General features: G+C 39.4%; 1 protein-coding gene across 9 annotated transcripts in view; it reads right to left on the minus strand.

Annotated features, from left to right (window-relative positions):
• SLCO1A2 (solute carrier organic anion transporter family member 1A2) overlaps positions 1-13,318 on the minus strand; it is a 54,400-nt gene extending 41,082 nt beyond the window's left edge. For 5 of the 9 annotated variants that reach the window (XM_045587823.1, XM_045587826.1, XM_045587824.1 and 2 more), the window contains exon 1: positions 13,090-13,317. The gene's annotated coding sequence lies outside the window, so the exon portion shown is untranslated. Of the gene's footprint in view, positions 1-13,089 lie in introns of all 9 variants that reach the window. The other 4 variants (XM_036459132.2, XM_045587822.1, XM_045587821.1 and 1 more) reach the window with 1 other exon arrangement.
• Between the last annotated feature and the right edge of the window lie 2,738 nt (positions 13,319-16,056).

The raw sequence follows: 16,056 nt of genomic DNA on the forward strand, positions 1-16,056 counted from the left end.
TGGTTTCATTTTGCATTATTTGCTTTCTCTCATTCTCTCTGTATACAGTCTTGTCCCCTGGACACAATACTGTCCAGTAACCACACATACACACACACACACACACACACACACACACACACACCACCGAGAATACCAAAATCCTACTTTTCTCAAGTCCTTTCTATAAAATGTATAATATTTGCACATAACCTAAGCAGAGTCTTTTGTATAGTTTAAATCATTTCTGGATTAGTTATAATACCTAATACAGCACAGGTGCTATATAAATAGTTGTTATATTATATTGTTTATGGAATTATAACAAGAAAAATAATCCATACAAGTTCAGTACAGACTCAACCATCATAGATCTAACTGCATAGTACATGTCAGTAACAATGTCACATTTTTTTCAAACATTTTTCAAATATCCAGTTGGTCAAATCCTCAGATGCAGAACTTGTGGAAATAGGACCAAACTTGAATAAGCTGGAGATACTGTGGTCCTTTAACTAGTACTAATTTTTTCTGTGTGTATTTCCTAAAAGCAAGATATTCTATATTGTATAAGCAGAATGCAATCCTCAAAGTCTGGAGAATTAAACATTAGTTCAATAGTATTATCTAATCCACTGTCTATATTATATTGAATATATTCTACCAATTGTCCTGATAATGTCTTATAGTTTTTTGTGTGTCTTTTTTTATTTAAATGGCCCAGGATCTAAACCAGCACCATACATTGCATTTAGTTTATTTTGATCAGGAAGAGTTACTTAGTTGTCATTGTTTTTTTTCTTGACCTTGACATTTTTTAAGAGTATACATTAGTTGTTTTTGTAGAATATCCCTCAGTAGCAGTGCGTCTGATGTTTCTTCATAATTGGGTTTTGGGTGCACACTTTGGACAGGAATACCGTTGAAGTGATAGTACGTCCTTCTCCTCAGTCGGTGACATCTGGAGACACATGATGTCAGTCTGTCCCAGTATTGTATTCTCTCCACATCCCTTCCCCCAACAGGAGAAAACTGGGCAGCGGGAAAGCACAGCGTCCGGACACTGTTCATTAGAAATCAACTGATGACAGAAGATTAACCCTCCATACCCCTGCTTCCCTTTTCCCCAGGGAGAAGGTGGCTCCTCCACCCCTTTTCTTCCTCCTCCCCCTCCTTACTCTCTTCTCCCCTTCATCCCCCTCCTCCTCCCTTTCCTTTTCCTCCCCCCCTCCTCTTGGTGGACGACCCTGGTGTAAATGCCAGCCGCCCCAGCTTTGGACACCCTGCCCTCCCCTCCCAGCCCAGAAAGAGGCAAAAGGGAGGGCTCAGCCGCAAGTGAGTGGAGCAAGGGAGCAAGTTTATCAATCCCGCTTGATAATAGGGCAAGATGACCTGCATGCTGAGACCTTCCTGTTGACCCTGCAGGCCCAGACCGGTTCACCTGCTAGTCTACGGAGTTTGCATTCTTCATTCCAGGTTAGAGTGTGTACCAGTGTTTTCAGTATAGTTATTATTTTTCCCCTTTGTAATGAATAAGTAATTTCTATGGAGATATTTTGAGACTATATAAATATCCTGTTTTATCCTCATTAGTTATAAATCCATTGATGGTTTTCTCCTCCCATTATTAATGCTATTTTTATTGGTTGATAGTCTATTATAAGAGCTCCCATTTCTCTCTCAATATTTATTCAGTCATTTATTTCATCATGGCCTCATCATGAGTTTCTATTTTATTCGATGGGTTTTAACCTATTGCCTTTATTATTTACATTCATGCTCACATTTCCTCCTAGAAGCTTCTTCAAGCTGGTTCCACTGCCTGCTGATAGGTGCTGGCAGAAGCCCTTTAAAACAGGTTCCTGAATCCTTTTGCTATCTCCCCATCTTTGTTTGGGCGCTTCCTTCCTTTCTGGATCCTGAGTGTGTTTTAGGCTCATTTTTCACTTTCCTTGACACAACTCTCAAATTAACCTTTTTTTTTTTTTTAATTAACCCTCCTTTAGTGATAAATAATATTTAAAAAGCAAGATAGAGATAGATGTACACTTGAGAAATATGTCTGTATTTACAAATATAGGTAAATAATATAGGTATAGGTAAATGTGTAGATATTAAATATGGGTTTATACTCACCCCCAATTTCAATCCAACACCATCTCCTACTATGACCAATACTGATCAGTACTGAAATCATCTTTTTTTTTTTCCTCTTGGAAAATATTTTTCCCCCCTTTATTACCAACTTCAGATAATTTCTTATCATGGGTTCTTCTATCAAGAAGATTTTGTTTTGCTCCAATATATTTGACCCTTAATACAATTTCCTGTTACCTTTGAATGTGTTTCTCAATAAATGCATGCCCTTTCTTAGTTCAGTAATTTAAAATTAAACTAAACTTTTTAAATTTAGTGGGGTGGCATTGGTTAATAAGGTTATGTAGGTGTCAAGTGTACACTTCTATGATACATGATCTGTATGTTGCATCGGGTGCCCACCACTCAAAGTCGGATCATCTTCCATCATCATCCATTTGGACCCCTTTACCCTTTACTACCGCTCCCAAACCCTCTTCCCTCTGGCGACCACCATACTATCCTCTGTGTCTATGAGTTTTTGTTTATTTTTTTGTTTGTTCATTTGTTACTTTCAATCTTATATCACACAGCCTGCATATTTCTAATGATTAACTAGGAATGATGAGATGAGTGTCTTTGTTTGTAGGTACCTTGTGATTTGCTCAAGTTGATCTGTTCTGAGTACTCTTTGTCTTCCATTGGATTGCTCTGTGTTCTCTACCAAGCTGAAGCAATGGAAAAATTTTAGACTTGTTTTTTGTTGTTTTCATTTTTTGTATATATTGTATTTGTTTTGTTTTGTAATTTGTATTTTCTTATGTGCTTTTTGCTAGAAGATAAGCTTCTAGATTGAGTCCAAGACAAACATTTGTCTACAGCAAAAACACAGAGTCTGTTGTAATTCTCCCTATCACTGTTAAACATTCTCCCCTGTTACAGCAACTGATTGTTTTGCTGTTTAACACTTTCTCACGTATTAGTGAGATTGGCTATGAACATTTGTACAAGTTTTTTTTTAATATATTTTATTGATATTTTACAGAGAGGAGGAAAGGAGAGAGAGAGAGAAACATCGACCAGCTGCCTCTTGCACACCCTCTACCGGAGATCTGCCCGCAACCAAGGTACATGCCCTTGACCGAAATTAAACCTGGGTCCTTTCAGTCCACAGACCGATGCTCTACCAATGAGCCAAACCAGTTTTGACTGTACAAGTTTTTATATATTCACTAGAGGCCCAGTACACAAAATTCATGCACAGGCAGGATCCCCAAGCTTGGCCAGTGATCAGGGCCAATCTGTGAGGTGACTGGTGGGGTGATGTGTGTGTGTGTTGGGGGGACACTGGCACCACCTGTCTACAGCCCCACTCCCCACTGTTGCTGCTGATCACCTTCCTCTGCCCACTGGCACCTGCCTGGCTGGACTGGTGCTGCTCACTCGCAGGCCCCACCACCCACCAAACAGTTGTTCCACCATTCGGTCGATTTGCATATTAGCATTTTATACAGATAGATGTGGGCACTCTTTCTGTGAGGAAGGATGTGGGTTATGGTAGAGCAAAGTTTATCGAAATCTGCATAAATTTGGGGGTAAAAGAAAGAGAATATGTGGAATGACTTTCACATTATCACTGGGAAAGGCATGTTTGTTAGCAGAAAGCAAATTGGTCAGTGCCATGCTTGAAGACCCCAATAAAATGAAAAAAGCAAAATATAGTCACAGGAGAGATTAAAACAGAATGTTAAATGGAATTGAGTAAAAAGATTTGTGAATAGCATTAATTACTAGACTGAGTCAGATGTGATTTATGCCAAAAGAGAAAAGAAGAGAGATAAATAGATATATGTGCTTACCTACAATTTAGAATTACAATTTTGTTTCAGCAATGAGTTAAGGAAGTAAAGGAATCAAAGGGGCAAATAACTACAGAATTGAAATTATATACCAGGTAGTTGAGTTTGAATATACAAGTAAAGAAAAAATGAAGGAAGTGACAGATTGACACTACATAGAGTGCCATGTTATGAGTAATTTAATACAAACAAAAAGTTGACTAATTGGCAACAGTGGCAGGGGCCAAGGCAGAGAGTAGTTAGGGGTGACCAGGCCAGCAGGGGAGGGCAGTTAGGGGTGATCAGGCCGGCAGGCAGATATCCACCTGCTGGGTCAGTCGGACATCCCCTGAGGGGTCCCAGATTGGAGAGGGTACAGGCCAGACTGAAGGCCACCCCCCTCATCCCCATCCCCATGCATTTTGTACACTGGGCTTCTAGTTATGCAATAATGTCCTATTCCCAGAATCCTGAAATCATTACCTAGTAAGTAGTATGCTTTGATTAAAGAATACCTTTTGGTTACAAATTACAAGTAGTATGCTTTGATTAAAGAATACCTTTTGGTTACAAGTTTAAAAGACTGTGAATCCAAAGATCCTTTGGCTAAATTCAGGGTGAGCTTTTCATATAAACTATTCTGATCCACCCATTATTTTTCCTTTCACATATACACAACCCAACGCTATAGAAAGATTCAGCTTATATTCAATGCATTTTTAGTAGGCATTATTAGTGCTCACCAACATTATTACTAAATCAGTCTTTTATGCAGAATTTTTGAAAGGCTTGTTTTTATCAACTAAAATATATCAAATTCATTAGCCTGACATTCAAGTCCCTCTATAAATTAACCCCAATCTTCTTTCCCAGCATTACCGCACATCATTTCTCTTCATATACTTATACTTGGCCAAGCTCTTTGGTTGTTTTAGTTATTTCTATTTAATTGATAGCATCATATTTTTCTTTTTTTACACTCTCTGACTCTTTCCTCCATTCCCTCCAAATTGAACAACTGTCTGGAGTGCAACCTTTTGAAATATTTTAATGACAAAGTCAAGAAACTTCCATCATTTCTCTATTGATTATGAGTTCTCCACCCACTAAACTCTCATCATGCTTTGAGGATGTATTTTAGATTCATATAAAACCCCTTAGGAAATGAATTCCATCGCCCAATAAACTAAACATAGTATTACACAATTAGACATTTAAATTCAACAAAATAATTATTGAGATAAAAATTCTATTCTATATATTAAAAGGGTAATATGCAAAACGACCAAACAGCAGAACAACTGGTCACTATGATGTGCACTGACCACCAGGGGGCAGACACTCAAGACAGAAGCTGCCCCCTTGTGGTCAGTGCGCTCCCACAGAGGGAGTACCACTCAGCCAGAAGCCCTGAGCCAGGCTCATGGCTGGTGAGCACAGCAGCAGTGGCAGGAGCCTCTCCTGCCTCCACAGCAGTGCTAAGGATGTCCGACTGCTGGCAGGGAGCAGGCCTAAGCCATCAGTTGGACATCCCCCAAGGGCTTCTGGACTACGAGAGGGTGCAGGCCAGGCTGAGGAACACCCCCCTCCAAGTGCATGAATTTCATGCACCAAGCTTCTAGTCTCTATATGAAGGTTAAGTGACTGACCAGTAGCTAGTGACTACCAGGGTGCAGACACTCAACACAGGTGCTGCCAAGCAACAGTAACTTTGTAGAGTGCCCTCTCACATTCTAGGAACCCTTGGGGGATGTCAGACTCCTGATTTTGGCCTGATTGCCACAAGCCAGGCTGAGAGACCCCACTTGCCAGAGGGACTCTGCTCACTCTGCAGATGGCCTTTGAGCTCTGGTGCCACCCTCAGTGTGGCTGGCCCTGGAGGGACTGTGGGAGGTTGGCTCCAGAGTGTGTGCAGCCTATCTCACTCAGTCCTGCCCCACCAGCCACCTTCTAATTAATTTCTTTTCAATGTGCACAAATCCATGCAACAGGCCTCTAGTATTTCCATAATAAGTGAGATTGAGTAAAGTCAATTTTTAAAAAAGCTTTTCTGGGGGAGTGGGATGGAGGAAATGGTCATGTTTCTCAATGTATTGGCAGAGAAATGCCTTTTCATTTGAACAATGTAAAATATACTAGCAAACTCTCTTTTTTCCTTATTATTGATTTAGGTCATCCATTGACTTCATAACCAAACTTAAAAAATAAAATTTAAATCTAAATCTATTCATAAAATTTTAAAATTATTTAATTGTTGAACACTTATGAAAACATAGTAGCATAAGTGGTCATTCCTTTTCATATTACTCTTAAACCTACATTATTTGGAAAATATTTATGCTGGCTTAAATGTCTCTGCTTTGAAATATTTATTGATAGTGAAGAATGAGATATCAAAGAACATATTGAGTCATAGTCCTGTGGCATTTCCATCAGAAAAAATAAACACAGAGTTCATTATAAATCCAAACATGATGCTCAAACATGTGAATTAGTAAAATAGCTATATCAATTTGGCTTATAATTAATATCCTTAAAGATATATGTTGTCACCCAGTCAGTGTGGTTTAGTGGTTGATTATCGTCAGCCTATGAACCAAGAGGTCATGGTTTGATTCCTGGTCAGGGCACATGCCCAGGGTTGTTCAATCCCCAGTGTGTGGTGTGCAGAGGCAACCGGTCAATGATTCTCTCATCATTGATGTTTCTATCTCTCTCTCACTTTCCCTTCCTCTCTGAAATCAATAAAATAAAAGTTTTTTTTAATTACTATTACTGTCCCTTTTTACAGATAAGGAAACTAAGGCTGTTTGACTTTGGGTAAATCACTTCACCATCTTCTTCCTCAAGTTATACCAACTACAAACCAAGTCCCACAAGGGAGTCACAACAATTACCTAAATATTCATCATTCCATAAATTTACTGAGCACTTACTATATGCCAGACCCTGTTCAAAGTACTTAGAATGCCTCAATGAACCAGACAGACAAAATCCCCCATCTTTTTAGAATTTACATTCTTGCTTTGGGTTGGTGGTGAGTACCAGAGCTGTGCTCTTAGCCACTGTGTACAGCTCCTCAACCTAAAGGACTTGTAAAATCTCTTATCTTTATACTAGATCTGTGCACAAAATCTGTGCACTCAGAGCAGGTGCCCTCAGCCCAGATTGCTAGAGAGCTCAGGCCAGGCCAAGGGACCCCACAGGTGCACAACTGGGGCTGGGGAGGAACGCAGGAGGTTGGCCAGCCAGTGAGGGACTACAGGAGCGCTCCACGGCATGTCTGGCCCAAGTCACTCAGTCCCAATCAGCCAGACCCCAGGAGGAAGCTAACCTACCAGTGAGAGCATCTGCCCCCTGGTGGTCAGTGCACATCATAGAGACTGGTTGAGCAGCCTTAGCATATCATTAGCATATTATACTTTGATTGGTTGAATGTCTGACCAGACAACCAGACACTTAGCATATTAGGCTTTTATTATCAAGACATATATGTTTTAATTGTTCTTCCCTTTTTCTTTTTATTTTTTAATATATTTTATTGATTTTTCACAAAGAGGAAAGGAGAGAGATAGAGAGCTAGAAACATTGATGAGAGAGAATCATAGATAAGCTCCCTCCTGCACACCCCATACTGGGGATGTGCCCGCACCAAGGTACATGCTCTTGACTGAAATCAAACCTGTGACCTTTCAGTTCGCAAGCTGATACTCTTTCCACTGAGCCAAATCAGTTTTGGCAGGATTTTATTATACAGAATAATTAAACAGTGTGATAAAGTTAATAGAGTATGGTTTTTGTGCTCCCTTTGTAAAAAAATAAATAAATAAATAATTGAAGATTTTTATTAAATTTATTAATTTATTTAAAAATAAGGATAAAATATTCAAAGTATCTGACAGGTCTTTGGTGTTCAGAGTTAGCTATTATAGCCACAGTAACTGTTCATAAAGGAAAGATCAGATATAATAGTGGGTATTTTTGTTATTAATAGCAAATGAACAGGAATTAAAAAGAGAGAGAGGGACAAGAAGGACAGATAGGCAACAAAAGTGGGCTCAAAACAATATGGAAAAAAGTTCAAAAAAACAAAAGGGAAAATAAAATAATGAAAACAATCTACCTAAATCCTAAGTAGGATTTATATCACTATATATATTCCAGTTCTAATAACCAATGTTAGAAGGACATTTGTCTTACATAACCACTTCTAGAATTACAAGACTTTGACAGAATCATAAAAGATAGAGGTTCAGAAAAATCCACCTCTTCCCTGTTGGAACATTCCTTTTGTTCTTTAGAACAATGGTTACGATCAGTAAGAAGCAGCCCATAAATCCTAAAGAGGAAATAATAGACAATGTAGAAACAGCATATTTTGCAGAGTTTACCTGGATTGTAAGTAGATTACAAGAATGAGAGCAAATTCTAAAATTCTGAAAGAATAGTCACAGATATTACTGCATTTGTAGCAAACTATAATTAATAAATTCAATAATTTTAAAATTGAATACTTATTAGAATATGGATACGCCTTATAAAAAGGAAACTTATTTTATTAAAAATTATAGACTTAAATTTAAAAATATATCTTCATCTTATAGGAAAAATGCCTGATTATCCTATAAACATGTGAATATGAGGCCTATGCAATTAAAACGCTGAAATAATTAAGGTGAGCTTACATGAAAGCGAGGAGGCTGTGGTCCCATACACAGCTATCACTGTGATTAAACTGTATTCTGGTGTGGTCTGATAATTCACTTCCTTTAATTGAGTACATTCATCTATTTTCAGAAGCATCAATGATCTGAACAAGCAATAGGCAACATACCTTGAGCTGACCTCCTGCCCAGAATTAACCCCCATCACTTTTCATAATTTGAAATTCATTTTTCTGCATTTTAAGGGCCTTTTAGTTCAAGAGTTCCTCATTAAAAGACAAAAACCCCTCTTGAAGGGGAAATCCTCATTATTAACTAATACCCTAGTTAATAGTTAATAGTTCCTCATTAAAAGACAAAAATTCCTCTTGAAGGGGGAATCCTTGTTATCAACTAATACCCTAGTTAATAGTTAATAGCTAGCTAAGAACAAAGCCCTAGGAGAACAGGATAGATACCTAGAAACGAGAAAGCATGGTAAAGGATGGGGAAGGGTGAGCTACAAGAAAAGAAAAAAGAGAAGGAGCAGAAGGGAAAGGGATTCAAGGAGTCCTGGTTGCCTTACAATTTCTCTGGTCGGGTTTTGGAACCTACATATATTTGCAACCATTTTCTTGCGCACAGGTAGAAACTATAATGGAAGAAAATTACAGAGTAGACTTCATAATACAAATTACACAAAGACAAAACAAAACAAAAAATCACAAATCAACCCAGAAAGAAGTGAAACCTGTTTGAGATTCCATTGAGTGTTAGGCAAGGAACTGGCCCCATAATGAATTTGGTAGGCAGTGGAGGGAGAACCAGTGACTTCTTGGTTCCTGGGTCAATGCTCAACCACTGAACCACACTGGCAGGGCTGAATTCTCACTTTTATCTCAAAAGCCCAAGTATCTCTGATGCTTCTGGGACTGCCAAGGGACTATCTAGGACCTAGATTCTAGGTAGATATCATTAGATTTCCTAAATTTTTCTGGATCCTAAGAAGATTAGACATACAATTTAAAAAAATGAGATAAATAATGTAAAGCACTTGTCAGAGAGCCTGGTATTGCAGAATTCAAAAATTGGTAGCTCCCGTTGCCCCTGTTGCTAGACAAAATAACTGAAAAGGTATCAAGCTTAAGCTTCATCTTGTCTTTGTTCTGGCTCTAAGTACCTGTACTAAGTTAACACCTAAGACATTTTCTACTTTCTGTCCTCATTTCAAATATTGGACATGTAATTTTATTTAATTCCTCTCATGTACAAAATAAATGGCTATTTTGAAGATTTAAAATGCTATATAAACTTCTGTCGTTATTTTTCCTCCCTCTATAGAGTAACCCAAATTTGATTTGCATGCTTTGACTGTTCTTACAAATTCCCTTTCTGTGGAATTGGTGTGACAAAGAGTGAAGCTAAGGGAATACAAAAAGTTCAGCCACTTTAAAGCAGCTGATGAGTTTATTAACATTATGAATGTTGAGGTATGAGGAAACAATTCTATTCTTGTCCTAACTTGCCAAGGAACATAAACTTCTGACCCTTCTAGTCTTGGGTCCTGTTTGGGTATACATCAACTCATGTGTCAGACCCTGGACTTACACCAGACTTCCAGATATCCCTCTAATTATCCCTTGAAGGACTCACATCTCCAGATCTCATGATAGTCAACTAACATCCATTGTTCAAAACACCAGATGGGACCAGACTAATAAGTTCAATTAGTCTGGACGATGCAGTTCATCTTCCAGACTTACTGGAATTCATTATTCAGACAGCCTGACATCTGACTGATAGCTGTCCTTGATTAATCCTAACCTAAGAATGCAGGATTGATAATTCTCAATCATGTATTTCTTAGTATAAGAACTCTTAATTTTCCTTATTTGGAATACTCCTAGGTTTTTGCCTTGCTGTATTTCCATTTTGCAAACCATAATACCCTTGATGTCCCATGCAACAAGGAGTTCCGGGTTCAATTCCCAGTCAGGGCACATGCCTGGGTTGTGGGTTCGATCCCCAATAGGGGTGTGCAGGAAGCAGCTGATCAAATTTTCTCTCTTATTGATGTTCCCCTCTCTATTTCTTCCTCTTCTTCTCTCTCTCTCTCTCTAAAATAAATAAAATACATTAAATGATAATAACTATAAAGACCCTCGATTAAATATTTATCATTTCTTTCTAGCCAAAGCCTTCAAAATTCTTTTTGAGTTTGTTCAACAGATGACATGCCTCAAAAACGAAATCTATTCCCATGATTCAAACAAAAGATGTCTCCGGATTAAATGGCAAACTATTTTTATTTAGGAAATATTTAAGTGAAATGTGTATGTGTAGAAAACAATTAAACAGAAAAACCAATAACAGCATACTGAAATGAAGGGAGGGCTGCAGAAGACGAAATTATAATCTTGGTGTCTTTCTAAGGAGAAGGTCTATGCTTACCGAAAGGGATGTGTTCTGGAATAAAGACATTAAAGTTGAAATAATGCAACCTTGTGCTCACAAGCAATATTTGCATGAGAAATGGATTGCAGGTTCAAGTGCCTTAAACAAACAGGAGGTTTGTGGTGATACCAGAAAATAGTCTTGTTCTTCTATCAAATTAATTTTATGGGACCAGTTCCTTTCCTGATAGTAAATGGAATCTCAATCACATCTTACATCTTTCTGTTGACTTTCGAAAGCTTAAAAAAATAATAATAATAAAATAAATACATAAATAAATAAATAAATAAATAAATAAATATTTTAGTCCCACAAAAAAAGTTCAAGATGAATATATCTAATTTGCTTTGAACTTCATTTAAATTAAAATTTCTTTCCTCCCACTACAACACATCCAACGCCTACCATCAGGACAGTCCACTCCCCAACCCACACACCCACCTCTTCCCTCACAACAGACTGGGCTGCTTCTGTTTCCTCCAGAGTTGAAATTTATAAGGGAGGAGTTATGGAGGCAAGAAATGTCCCTTGCTTCCTTTGTCAAAGATAAGTATTTAAAACTGACTCTCAGCCCAGCCCAGCCATCATGGCTCAGTGGCTGAGTGTCAACCATGGTCATGGTTTGATTCCCAGTCAGGGCACATGCCCGGGTTGCAGGCTCAGTCCCCAGTGTGGGGGTGTGCAAAAGGCAGCCAATTATTTGTTCTCTCTCATCACCCATGTTTTATTCTCTCTCTCCCTCTCATTTCCTCTCTGAAGTCAATAAAAAGATATTTTTGAATTGGTTGGTCTTTTGAGATCCCATCCTTCAGTCCTGATGTCACCTACAGTGTCCTTGGCAGGGTAAATGCACCTTGCACCTCATCTGACTAGTCACACACAACTTCTCCTTCAAATTTTGACGTGCAGCACACGTCTTTAGCCTCTTTCAACTGAGGTCTCAAATTGCTCTGTGTAATCCAATCAATCCATAGCTAAGACAACCCCAAACTAGCTCTGGGTGGCCCACCACTGACTGGGGTGCCACTACTTTTAAAATAGAGCCCTCTGGCCCTAGCTGGTTTGGCTCAGTGGATAGAGTGTCGGCCTGCAGACTGAAGAGTCCCAGGTTTGATTTGGGTCAAGGGCATGTACCTTGGTTGCAGGTTCATCCCCAGTAGGGGGTGTGCAGGAGGCAGCTGATCGATATTTCTCTCCCATTGATGTTTCTAACTCTCTATCTCTCTCCCTTCCTCTCTGTAAAAAAAAAATCAATAAAATATGTTTTAAAAAATAAAATAAAGCCCTCTACCTGGCCAGTGTAGCTCAGTTTTTGGGCATTGTCTCAGCCCGGGTTAGAGGCTCCATGCCTGGTAGAGGGCATGCAGGAGGAAGCCAAGAGATACTACACTCACATCAATGTCTTCTCTCTCTCTCCCTCTCCCTTCCTCTCTCTAAAAATGAAATTTAAAAATAAATAAATAAAGTAAAATAGAGCCCTTTCTTCTTTCCGCCTCCAACAGATGGATCCACCCACAGCCTTCTACCTTTTAGACTTAAGCAGGAGTCAAATACCAGTCCCCTGTGTTCTCCAAATTACAGAGGACACATATTGTGCACTCTGAACAGATTTAAAGTCATGCTCACTAGGTTTAGGGTCGGGGGAGAAAGAACGCTTCACCCTGCTCTGAAATTGAAAAGTTTGCGGGTATTCGCCGTACCGCTATGAGAGATACTAAACCTTCGGTAACAATAATCTGCTTAACACAGTAAGTCGTGAGCCAAGAAAAGAAAAAAGAAAAAAAAAAAAAAAAGAATAAGTCGCTGGTACAAAACGGAGCCCATAACTAGACCCTGCGTAAGTGAAAACATAATATATGGTAGGTACTTCAAAATATATAGCCATCTGTTTGTTTGTGAAAAATCAATATTACTCTTCTAAGATCCTGCATTAAACAAAATTTTTATCACTCTCCGAAAAGTATAGACAAGGCAATTGGAAAACCCAAAGGGTCTTATGGTAAAGAAGCTTTAAATCTACCTTACATTTCCCCACACACACAAAAGTGGCTGAATTGTACAGTAACTCACAACAACCCAAATAAATTAATTTCTTTTACCTGAGTATCCACCATCATCTTCATTCCCTGCTGCTTCGATACTGTAAGGTCATCAGATTTTTAAAAAACGTCCATATTGAGTAAACAATATGAATAAAGCTCTGCACACATGTAAGCCAGAGGGTCTTGCTCCTAATCAGAGCTGCAAATAAAGGGATCTTTGTTTATATAAGTTTTAATCCTTTGGTAAAGTTTCTTTGGCTCCGAGGATTGCATAAATCAGGTTATAGAAAAGATTAGTCACTTGGAGCCAGAAGCTCCTCCTTGCTGGTTTAGTTTTTTTTTTTTTCTTTTCTTTTTTTTTTTTTAAATAGTTAACCCTTATGTTGCCATGGCTTATACTATCACATCATGTCAAAAGTCTACAGAAACACTCAGTTAATGAGTTAATGTTCTTTAAGTTGCCAAGCTTCTGGGTTTTTTTTCCTTTATGATTAAGAAGAAAAGCCACAAACTTGCTGACTTTTTAACTTAATAAACTGAGATGCTTAAAATCTGAGCCTAAAGTTTCTGTGTAGTTGGATAACCTCAGAAAAGATGACACCCGCTAGACATAGACTTGGGAGCACAGGGTTGCTGTAGACAGGAACATTCCTTCTATGGGGTAGCAACAACATTTGGGGGAAGCACTGTGGAAACCTCTTTCATGTCCTGCATGGTCCAGGTTCCAGTTCAGGGTTCAACTAGCAATGTCTCAACCAAGCCCTGACCTTTCAAAGCAATTAAAGTGGACCAGCCTTCTGGATTCCTCAGAGTCCTGGTTCACACCTCTCTATTAGTGAAACAATGATCCACTTCAGGCAAAGCACTAACATTTTTGTATAGAAGGCTGACGTGAGAAAACCAATGAATACCAATTACTCTACCAATAACTTGCTAGCCTGTTTGGATGAGTGAAAAATTAGAGGCCCTGTCAGGTACTGAAGTAATCGGATGCAGGTGGAATTTGGGACGGACTGGAAAGGACAGCCTGGATTGACATTTTAAAAGGGGGAAGCCTGTTACGAAAGGTATGGAATCCTTCAAAGCTCCAGCTTTTAAGAGCTCAGATCCAACCCGGCCGGTATGGCTCAAGGGCTGAACATTATCCTAGGAACCAGGAGGTCACAGTTCTCGGTCAGAGCATATGCCTGGGTTGCAGGCTCGATTCCCAGTGTGGGGTGTGCAGGGGGCAGCCAATCAATGGTTCCCTCTCATCATTGATGTTTCCCTCTCCCTCCCCCTCTCTCTCCCTTCCTCTCTCCTCTCCCTCCCTCTCTCTCTCCCTCTCCCTCTCCCTTCCTCTCTGAAGTCAATAAAAATATGTTAATAAAAGAACCCAGATCCAGCTCTGACTAGCTGTGATTCTGGACAAGTTCATTAGCCTCCATTTTTCAAGCTATGCTCTAGAGATAATTACAGCAGTTACCTCAAGCAATAGCTGAAGTTATTGTCCTTTCATCCGGCAAATATGTGTTGGGTATCTATTTCATGCCAAATACTATTCTAAGCACAAGGGGCATAATAAGTAAAACAGTCTAGATCTCTACCTCATAGGTTTTGTTTGTTCTGACTGAAGGAAGGGGGGGGGGGAAATAAACAAGTCAGCGTAACAAGAACAAGAGGGAATATTTTCCCTTTACTAGGCCTATTTAATAAGTATATTTAGAAAGCTGTGAAGGTGTGTGTGTGTGTGTGTGAATAAATCAGAACACTTTTTTTCTACAATGTATTCTATCTACCCAAAAGAATACCTAGTAATTCTCAGATATTATTTGTACTGCTCCTCAGCCTCTACAGGTGAGACTTCTCCCATTGTTTTCAACTGTTTAATTTTGGAGAAGGATGGACCCCAAAATGTCCACCATCCTGCTGCCCTGGGAATTATTCAAAAGTGGGCAGGGGGCGGTGGGAGATCATGAAGCGGTGATCCCTCCCATCACCCTAGGGCGGAAACAAACTAGCATGGTGTGCTTGCAGATCGCTGAGACTGGTATAGGGGGACCATGGGTAGCTCAGGGTGAGGACAAAAGTGGATACAATGAAGCAGGGAGGCTGGGCAGAGGCCAGCCCACACCCAGAGCTGTGCGCACAGCAAGGAGTTGAGTTTGTGTTCTATCAGAAATGGAAAGCCATTAAAAGATGTGAGCAGGGAAATTATTTCATTAAGGTTGTGTTTCTTAAAAAAAAAAAAAAAAAAAAAAAATCGATTTGGCCACTGTGGAGAGAAAAGGGGGACACAAAAAGCAAGAGCGAAACTGGTTTGGCTCAGTGGATAGAGCGTTGGCCTGCGGACTGTCCCAGGTTTGATTCAGGTCAAGGGCATGTACCCTGGTTGCGGGCACGTCCCCAGAAGGAGGTGTGCAGGAGGCAGCTGAACAATGATTCTCTCTCAACGATGTTTCTAACTCTCTATCCCTCTCCCTTCCCCTCTGTAAAAAAAAAAAAAATAAAAAAAAAAAATCAATAAAATATATTTAAAAATAAAAAAGCAAGAGTGGAGCTAAGGTCCAGTGCGAGATCTCCAATGGCTTGGAGAAGGGCGTTGGCACCAGCCTTGGAGAGATCTGCCCACATTCAGGACGCGTTTGGGAAAGACTGAAGAATGAACTGATGGAAGTTCTAGGACCTTTGCTCAAGGGAAATATTTAGAAAACTGTGTGGCAATTCCCTGGACAAGGGCTCTCTATGTGTCTGGGACCCAATTATTTTCTCTAGTACCTTTTCTTATTCTGGTAAGATTGTACACAAAATAATTTTCCAGAGTTTCATGAGCCTACCCAGCATACATAAAATTAGCTGTTACCATGCAGCTAAAGGACTTATAAACTATAGGAAGAGTACTTTTGAAACACTGATACTTGCCTCTTGGTCATAAACAACACACTCTTTTTGCTTGCCTCTATCAGCCACCTTTTAAAATTCAGAAACAATGCCTCTACTTTGATTAAATATCTACCCAAGGTCATCATTCCTCCCTCAACGGCA

The sequence above is a fragment of the Pipistrellus kuhlii genome, unplaced genomic scaffold (assembly GCF_014108245.1).
Source record: "Pipistrellus kuhlii isolate mPipKuh1 unplaced genomic scaffold, mPipKuh1.p scaffold_m20_p_3, whole genome shotgun sequence".
NCBI lineage: Eukaryota > Metazoa > Chordata > Mammalia > Chiroptera > Vespertilionidae > Pipistrellus > Pipistrellus kuhlii.